Genomic DNA, 9,765 nt, shown 5'->3' with positions numbered 1-9,765 from the left:
TTCATGACCATTCCGCTGGAGCGATGGCTGCTTCTTGGGCTCGGCCCAGAGGGGTTTTGCCTTGGAGGAGATTTGTCTCACGGCTAACTGGTCTTCCGAGAGTACCTTCTCTCCGCGTCTCTGCATGGATGTGCGGGCACATGCGATAGGGTTTTTTTTTTGATGCTTCGGTCGTTGCGAAGGCGGCGTTTGCTTCCCACCCAAATTAAGGATTGCTTTGCTACATCCCATTGGTCTCTGGATTCATCTGCTGCTTTGCTAAGGAAGGTAAAATTATGTTCTTACCTGTTAATTTTCTTTCCTTTAGAAGCAGCAGATGAATCCAGAGCCCCACCCTTTCTGGTATCTGGTTGTCAGTTTTTCGTGTACGGCTTTTAGTGATTGGGTGTTGTTCATGATTGTATTCTGTATCGTTGCTGTTCGCGAGGTGTTCTGGGAAAGAAGTTTTTTACATGCTATACCTACTGATGGTTAAATGTGCTTGGGCAAGGAGCTATACTGATGAGACAGGAGGAGTGCCAGCAAATAAGTACACCTGTTAATCAGTTTCTCTATCTCCACCTGCTGGTAGAAGTGAGCTATCCCATTGGTCTCTGGATTCATCTGCTGCTTCTAAAGGAAAGAAAATTAACAGGTAAGAACATAATTTTACCATATGAATCACAATTAACATATTTATATTGAAGTTATACAAAGATGACCATAGAAAATTTAGAAGTGAGTAGTTTTTGAGATTTGTAATTATATTGTCCCTTTCATGAATTGGACCCAGATGTAGTCTCTTCTGCTCTCATTATATTATGCTTGGTAGCGGTGTTTGAAGTCCAGTATATTCTGGTGGAAGCACTCACCTTGCTTCTTTGATTATGCTCCCATGTTCTCCTTGAATGTCTCAAGATGAGCATCAAGGACATGGTCTTTGAGATACATCCTACAGCCCATTTTACTGTAATTCACCAGATTCTCAAGCAATTTCATGTAATTTTCAGCCTTGTGATTGTTCAGGAAGCTCTGAATCACTGCAACAAAACTTTTCCAAGCAAAGAGCTGTGTGGGAAATGGAACTAAGAACATAAGAAGTTGCCCCCACTGAGTCAGACCTGAGGTCCATCTTGCTCAGCGGTCCGCTCCCGTGGCGGCCCATCAGGCCTAATGCCTGAACAGTGGTCCCTGATTAATTTTGTAACTTACCTCTAATTCCATCCCTATAATCTACCTCTACTCTTATCTGTACCCCTCAATCCCTTTGTCTTCCAAGTACCTATCCAAAGCTTCTTTGAACCCCTTTAGCGTGCTCCTGTTTATCACATCCTCTGGTAACGCATTCCATGTATCCATGAGAATCCTGTGGGTATGGAAGAAGAACAGCCAGGGCTGCCCTGGGAATCTGCCTGCTTACCTACCTACCTACCTGTAGTCCTCCTGAGCTCTCTAGCCTTCTTCAACAGGCCACCGTCGGTGGTTTCTCTTATAAACTGCCAACGGCTGACCTGGAAGGCTTCCCTCTGTTGCTCTTATGAGGCTTCCCTGTCCCTAGTACCTTCTCCAGCACTGCACTTTAAAAACATTGGATAGATGTCAGCTTTAGCAGTGAGATCCTTCTGATGTCGACCTGCCCCAAAAGTCTTCACGATGCAGCACTTCCTGTTCCCGCATAGGCGAGATGCTACAGTGAAGATTTCTGGGACAGGCTGACAGTAGAAGGATCTCATCACTAATGCTGCCAGCTGCTCAAAGTTTTTAAATTGTAGCACCAGAGAAGTTACTAGGGACAGGAGAGCCAGACCCAATTCTGGGGTTGAGGCTGGACTGAAGAGAGTGAGTCCAAAACCTGGACAAACTCCCTCCAGTCCAGGAAAGTGTCCGGAAACCTAGACAGTCCTCTAACAAGAGAACATGTCTTGGTTAAACTGGACATCTGGTAACAGGGGAGATTCACAAGAGTGAGACCTCATTCTGGGATGGCCCAGGTGTGAGGCTGGGTGGGGGGGGGTCACGTTTCCTCTTTTTTTGATTTAGAAAGTATGGTAACCCTAATCCAAAGCACTCTGAAAAGGTAATACAACACATCAGCCACATAATCCAACCTAGTATTTAGGAAACTTGAGATCCTCGTCCACAATAGTGTATGGAATGTGGCACAACTTAGAGTGGTAAGCTTGGGCGACAATGAATGCTGCTGTGGGTGCCTCCAAACCTGAGATTGCAGATTCAAAGAGCCTCTTGAGTACAAAATCTAATGTGCGGTCCTGGGCATCCTTTAATACCATGAAGACTAACTGATTTAAGTCTTCACTGGGGAGGGAGGTGTGTTTGGTAACCTGTTTCACCAGAAAATCCACCTTTGGACGAACAAAAAACTGGTTAAATGCAGCATTCATTGGCTAGAGCTTTGGCTACCCACGGAGGCCCTTCCAGCACCTCCCAGCGATCTATACTCATCTTTGTAATGTCTTGATACAAAGGAAAGCAAGAACTTTGCACCTTGGTGCTGCTCATAAGTGAGCACTGCGTGGCAAAGGATTGAGGTGCCTCCAGCTTCAATTTTAGGAGGGATTCTGAGATCCCCATAAGTGCTGAAGGTTTAAACAAGCTGCGCACAGTTCAACCCTCGCCATGATCCGAAGCTTTCCCTAGATCTGGATTCTACATGCCAGGGATGCAGCAGCATCACCTACTATCAAGGACCCTGACTGGGAAAGTAAAAGCATTAAAATAGAATCAATATAATTTGATTCATCCTCTGTCCTTGATCTACGCATGGCACTGCTGCTGGGGACTGCTCTGTCCCCCCCCCCCCACTTCCCCCCCAGCTCAAGCAGGGCTGCAGTCCCAGAGGGTTTCATTGTCCCTTGTTAATCAGATAGGCTTGAAACTAAACTAAACTCAGGAGGGAAACTCTGCCCCTGAGGTGCAGTTGGCGGCTGAAAAAGCAAATAGAATTTTAGTAATTATCAGGAAAGGAATGGAAAACAAAGTTGAAAATGTTATAATACCTTTATATTCATTCATTCAATTTCTATACCGTTCTCCCAAGGGAGCTCAGAATGGTTTACATTAATTTATTCAGGTACTCAAGCATTTTGACATATGCTACAGCTGCATATTGAATGTGTGTAATTCTGGTTGTCATGTCTCAAAAAAGCTATAGTGGAATTAGAAAAGGTACAGAGAAGGGTGACCAAAATGATATAAGGGATGGGACGACTTCCCTATGAGGAAAGGCTAAAGCAGCTTAAAGAAGAGACAGCTCAGGGATGATATGATAGAGGTTTATAAAATAGTAGAGTGGAAAGGTGTCTCTCCAAAAATACTAGGAGTAGAGGGTATGTGATGAAGCTACGTAGTAGATGTAAAACAACTCTGGAATTTATTGCTAGCGAATGTGGTGAAATCAGTTAGTTTAGCAGGGTTTATAAAAGGTTTGGATACTTTCCTAAAAGAGAAGTTCATAGGTCATTATTGAGATGTTTGGGGAAATCCACAGCTTATTCCTAGGATAAGCAGCATAAAATATTTTATTCCTTGGGATAGGGTTATCAGATGTCCGGGAAAACCTGGACATGGCCTATTTTTAGAGGACTGCCCGGGTACCCGGATGGACTTTTCAAATCCAGTATTTTGTCCAGGTTTTGGAAAGCCCTGAGTTCTGACTGCATCTGGAGGACCTCTGAGCATGCACAGATGAAGTTGCATGCATCTGTGCATGCTTAGAGGCCCTCCACACATGGCCTGGTGAATGGGGAAGAAGATACAAGGCTTTGTGGGAGTGAAGCTGGGGGCAGAATGGGGCAGGCTGGAGGTGGAACAGGGCATGGCCATTTGTCCAGGTTTTTATGTCGCTAAATATGGTAACCCTATCTTGGGATCTTGCCAGGCACCTGTGACCTGGGTTGACTACCATTGGAAACAGGATACTGGGCTCGCTGGACCTTTGGTCTGTCCCGGTATGGCAATTCTTATATTCTTATTTTTAAAAATATCCCAAGGAAGTCTTACCACTTTTGAATAGGGAGCATATTGTTATATTTGATCTTTATTTAAAAATGTAACACTAGATAGGCCTCAACAAATTTTCTTAGGAGTCTAGAATTTAGCTCCAGAACAAATAGAATTTTTGTTTTCACACATTAATAATAGTGTTTCCCTCAAAATAAGACCTATCCCCAAAATAAGCCCTAGCATGATAAAGCCCTACCCCAAAAATAATAGCCTTAGTTAAGACTGACCCCCAAAGCCCCCCCCCAAATATCCCCAACACTAGTGCTGCCTGATTCACTGGGAAAATTGGATTTGATTCAGCAACCCCCACCTCAGTGAGACCTGCCATACCTCTGCTCTGAGGCCTCCTAAAGCAGCAGTGGCGGCAGCACTCTGAATGAGCTGCTTCACAGCCTTCCCTCTGGTGTGTCACTGATGACATCATCAATGATGCAGCAGAGGGAAGGACCCAGAGGGGAAGGCCATGAAGCTGCCGCCACTACTATTTTTGGAGGCCTCTAAGTGGAGCTATGTCAGTCTCACAGTGGGATGATCGGTGGGCTTCTGCTGCACAAGGAGCATGGGATGGATAGAAAGATGCTGCACAAGGGGATAGGTGAGAGGGGAGGAAAGATGCTGCACATAGAGGAGGTGGGGGAGGAAAGAGAAAGAATTGGAGTAGAGAGGAAGGGCGAGATGATTGTTGTACATGAAAAAAATAAGACATCCACTGAAAATAAGCCCTAATGCGTTTTTTGGACCCAAAATTAATATAAGACAGTCTTATTTTGGGGAAACACGGTTTATCCCAGGACAAGCAGGCATGATATTCTCACATGTGGGTGACGTCATCTACGGAGCCCCGATGCGGAAGCATTTTCAAGCAAACTTGATTGAAGATTTAAGTTTGCTCTTCTGCTCCACGCATGCGTGCCTTCCTGCTCCACTAGGGGGCGCATCCCCTCGTGATCTCCAGTTCAAAATTTTCCGCTGAGCCTAGAAGTCGTGTTTTTCAGGCTCTGCCCCAACTGCCTTCTAGCACCGCGATTTTTTCTTGTTTTTTTCTCGATTAAGTCGCTGTGCGCGAATTCTTTACTTTTCAACTTGATTCCTGCTTCGTTTTTGACGACCCGGAGGCTTCCGGGTCCCCGTGGCCGCGTGGCTACTCGAGCCGCGGCTACTTTCGATTCTATGTCCCGGCCTTTGACCGGCTTTAAAAAGTGCACCCGGTGTGAGCGGCTTCTTTCCATCACAGACCCGCATCGCCGGTGCATCCTCTGCCTGGGGGCGGCTCATCCAACCGACTCCTGCCCCCAGTGCGCTACTTTCCAGAACCGGGCCCTCCGTCGAAGAAAAGCCCACATGGCGGACCTTTTCGCCCCGAACCAACCCTCTACCTCGGCCTCGAGGTCGGCCCCGGCCTTGACCTCGGCCCCGAATACCTCGGCATCGCCCCGAGACCCGAATCCGAAGCCCTCGGGACAGCAGAAAGCCTCAGCCCCGGGTAAGTCCCCTCTTCCTTCTTCAGGTTCCGTAACATCGAAGAAGCCAGCCTCGGGGACACCGTCGACGCATGGCGGAAGCCCCATGCTTACAGCCCCGGCTAAGCCCTCCAAGCCTTCGGGCCGTGCCTCCACCACACGGGAATACTCTGATACGAGGTCGCCCCCAGTGGAGTGCACCGAGGCAGTGGACATGCCTTCGATGCTGTCCGTGCCCGTCTTCCAGGACCTACTCCGAGCGATGATCTCGTCGGAGCTGTCCGCTGCAATGGCCCAGTTACAATCGGCCTCGACCTCGACCCCGCAGGTGCCAGACCAGCCTGAGCTTCGCATCGAGCAACCTCGGGGAAAAGTGCGCAAGCTTCGCCGCATCCCATCCTCCTCGGACTCCTCGCCGAGGCGCCCGAGACGCTCTCCCTCCGCAGACCGCCGTGGGGCAAAACGTCGTGCTAAAACGACAGAAACCTCGAACCGCCGTACCTCCAAGAAGGCCCGAGGTTCACCAACTCTACGAGGCCGTTCTCCTACACCTCGTACGGGACCACTAAGGGTGGCTGAGTTATCACTCTCCAACCCGCGCATCCTCCGAACTCCCCCTCGGACCAGGACCTCGACCCGAGGTTGCAGGTATTCTCCGAGGGAGTCCGGGTCGATGTCACCGATTCGTCATCGATCGGTACCCCGAACCCCGGCATCTTCTCCGAGGGGCTCCTCGAGACGCCGAAGATCGACGACCCCGGAACACTCTCACAGTGCTTCCCCGGTCTTGGAGCGTGGATCGGAGCAGGAACCTCGATACTCGAGGGAAGCCTCCCCATCCTTCTCCACCCGACGGAGGTCTCATTCATCGACCCCGCACGGGGCCCCGGGAACATACCGCCCATCCTTCACTCGCTTTGTCCAGGACATGGGCCACGCTTTGGACTTAGACCTCCAGTCCGACTCCAGATACTCTAAGGAGTACCTAGCGGAGCTGGATATGCCATCACTCCCAGAGAGTCCCTTCGCTTACCACCTAACCCGGTACTCCAACAGGCCTTCTTCAGGAACCTGGAGACCCCCTACATGGTCACAGCCGTACCCTCCAAAATGGAGGCCAAGTACCGCACAGTACCCTACCCGGGATTCGAACAACCACAGCTCTCCCACCAGTCGCTGCTAGTAGAATCCTCCTTGAAAAAGGCTCACCCATCCCGGGTCTCAGCTGCGGTCCCCCCAGGCCGAGAAGGCCGAACCCTGGACAAGTTCGGCAGGAGACTATATCAAAATGCAATGATGGCCTCTAGGGTGCAAAGCTACACTTTCACCTTCACATCCTACCTCAAACACCTCATTGGACTATTGAGAGCCTTTGAGACTGACCTACCGGCCTCCCGGCAAGGAGCGTTTGGCCTGCTTTTAGAGTCCCTCTCCAACCTGCGCCTCCATCTATTCCATGCGGCCTACGATGGCTTCGAACTCTCCTCCAGAGAGGCAGCCTTTGCTATCGCCATGCGCCGACTAGCTTGGCTGCGCCTGGTCGACATGGACCCCAACTTGCAGGACCGGTTGGCTAACCTCCCCTGCGTGGGAAAAGAACTGTTCGATGACACTATCGAGGCGGCTACAAAACGCCTCTCTGAACACGAACGCTCGTTCGCCTCCCTCGTCCGGCAAAAGCCTAAACCGACCGCATCCAGGCCGCTCAGGGCCCCTCCGCGCCGATACCCACAAAAATCCACTCTTGCCTTCTCGCGGCCTTCACCCAGGCGCCCGCAGGCCCACCATCGGGCTCTACCCAAGTCCCAACCGCCTGCGACTACCAAACCATCCCCGTCCTTTTGACGGGATACGCGGAAGGGGGCAGGCCCCCTCCGCCATAGTCCCAGGCCTCCTTCCCATTGGGGGTCGCCTCAAAGCCTTTTACCCTCGCTGGGAACAAGTCACGTTGGACGCATGGGTCCTTGGCGTGATCTCATCAGGATACTCTCTCAACTTTCGGGCCATTCCTCCAGACAACCCTCCAAGGAATTGCCCTCCCAACCGGACGCAGCTACCCCTGCTCCTCTCCGAAGCTCGAGACCTGCTTCGCCTGAGAGCAGTGGAGGAGGTTCCCCCCGATCAACGGGGGAAAGGCTTCTACTCCCGTTACTTCCTGGTACCGAAAAAAACGGGAGACCTACGCCCAATACTAGACTTGAGACGCCTCAACAAATTTCTGGTACGGGAAAAATTTTGGATGCTTTCCCTAACGACCCTCTACCCCCTGATCGACGAGGGCGACTGGCTCTGCTCCCTTGATCTGAAGGAGGCATACACACATGTCCCGGTGCACCCCGCCCACCGCAAGTTCTTGCGTTTTCAGGTAGGGGACTGGCACCTACAATACTGTGTCCTCCCCTTCGGCCTAGCATCGTCACCTCGAGTTTTCACCAAGTGCCTCGTGGTGGTCGCTGCTACCTTACACTCCCAGGGCCTTCAGGTATTCCCCTACCTGGACGACTGGCTGATCAAAGCCCCGTCCAGGGAAGGGGTTATCTCAGCGACCCAACAGACTATTATCTACCTACAGAGTCTGGGGTTTGAAATAAACTTCCCAAAATTCCAACTATGCCCCTCGCAGTCCCTACAGTTCATCGGGGCCACGCTGGACACAGTTCGCCTCCGTTCCTTCCTCCCCCCTCCGCGTCTAGAGGCATTAGTAAGTCTGAGTCGAAGGATCTCCCTGCTGACCTCGGTATCAGCTCGACAGATGATGACTCTCCTGGGCCACATGGCCTCCACCGTCCATGTCACACCCTTCGCCCGCCTCCATCTGAGAATCCCTCAATGGACCCTGGCCGCTCAATGGCGTCAAGACCGGGACCCGATCGACCGTCCCGTGACAGTGACTCCTTCATTGCAACGATCGCTCCGCTGGTGGGCCGACTCTTCAAATCTTTCCAAAGGTTTGCTCTTCCTCGCCCCACCCCACAGCAAGGTACTCACCACGGACTCGTCGGAGTACGCTTGGGGAGCCCATCTGGACGGCCTATGCACTCAAGGGATGTGGTCAGCAGAGGACCGTCGCTGCCACATCAACGTGCTAGAGCTTCGGGCCATCTATCTCGCAGCTGTAGCTTTTCAACATCTGCTCCACGACCGGGTGGTTCTCATCCAAACCGACAACCAGGTAGCGATGTACTACGTAAACAAACAGGGGGGGACAGGGTCTTGGTCCCTTTGTCGGGAAGCCCTGCGCCTCTGGAAATGGGCAATCTCCAACAACACCTTCCTTTGAGCGGTGTACATACAAGGAGAATAAAACTGTCTGGCGGACAGACTCAGCCGCCTCCTCCAGCCACACGAGTGGTCACTACACTCTCAGACCCTACGACGGGTGTTCGAACAGTGGGGGACGCCTCAAATAGATCTGTTCGCATCCCCCCACAACCACAAGCTGCCTCTCTTCTGCTCCCGGATGTACTCCCCGGACCGGCTCGAGGCCGACGCCTTCCTCCTCGACTGGGAGGGAAGGTTTCTGTACGCGTTTCCGCCGTTTCCCCTGATCCTGCGGACGCTGGTCCACCTAAAAACGGTGCAAGCCACCCTGATCCTGATTGCTCCTCGCTGGCCACGCCAGTCTTGGTTTTCCCTTCTGCTCCAACTCAGCGTCAGAGATCCACTACCTCTGCCTCGGTTTCCCTCTCTACTATCACAGGGTCAGGGTTCGCTGTTACATCCCAATCTTCAATCTCTTCATCTGAATGCTTGGTTTCTTTCCCCCTGACTTCTCTCCCCGTGTCCCAGTCAGTCAAGGAGATACTGGAGGCCTCTAGAAAGACCTCGACGAGAACCTGCTACTCCCAAAAGTGGACCAGATTCTCAGCCTGGTGCTCCTCTCACAGCCAGGACCCGGTGTCGGTCCCCATCCCTCTGGTCCTGGACTATTTACTTCAATTATCCCATTCTGGCCTAAAGACCAACTCCATTCGAGTACACCTCAGTGCAATCGCGGCCTTTCTTCAGCCCCTGGAAGGGAAAGCCCTCTCGCTCCATCCCTTAGTCTCTCGCTTCATAAGGGTCTTCTGAATGTCCACCCTCCTCTCAAACCTCCTCCGGTGGTTTGGGACCTTAACGTGGTTCTGGCTCAACTAATGAAACCTCCATTTGAGCCCCTAGACAAATGCCATCCGAAATTCCTCACTTGGAAGGTGATTTTCCTGCTCGCGCTCACTTCCGCCCGGCGGGTTAGTGAACTACAAGCTCTGGTAGCGGACCCACCCTTCACTGTATTCCATCATGACAAGGTGGTACTCCGCAC

At 51.4% G+C, this 9,765-nt stretch overlaps 1 protein-coding gene across 1 annotated transcript in view; it reads left to right on the top strand.

Annotated features, from left to right (window-relative positions):
- Positions 1-4,499: 4,499 nt before the first annotated feature.
- CLCC1 (chloride channel CLIC like 1) overlaps positions 4,500-9,765 on the top strand; it is a 59,219-nt gene continuing 53,953 nt past the window's right edge. Inside the window, exon 1 of the mRNA XM_033916926.1 lies at positions 4,500-4,597. The gene's annotated coding sequence lies outside the window, so the exon portion shown is untranslated. The remainder of the gene's footprint in view (positions 4,598-9,765) is intronic.

Source organism: Geotrypetes seraphini, chromosome 12 (assembly GCF_902459505.1).
Source record: "Geotrypetes seraphini chromosome 12, aGeoSer1.1, whole genome shotgun sequence".
NCBI lineage: Eukaryota > Metazoa > Chordata > Amphibia > Gymnophiona > Dermophiidae > Geotrypetes > Geotrypetes seraphini.
The sequence above is the reverse complement of the archived record's forward strand: the minus strand, read 5'-3'. Positions and strand labels throughout refer to the sequence as shown.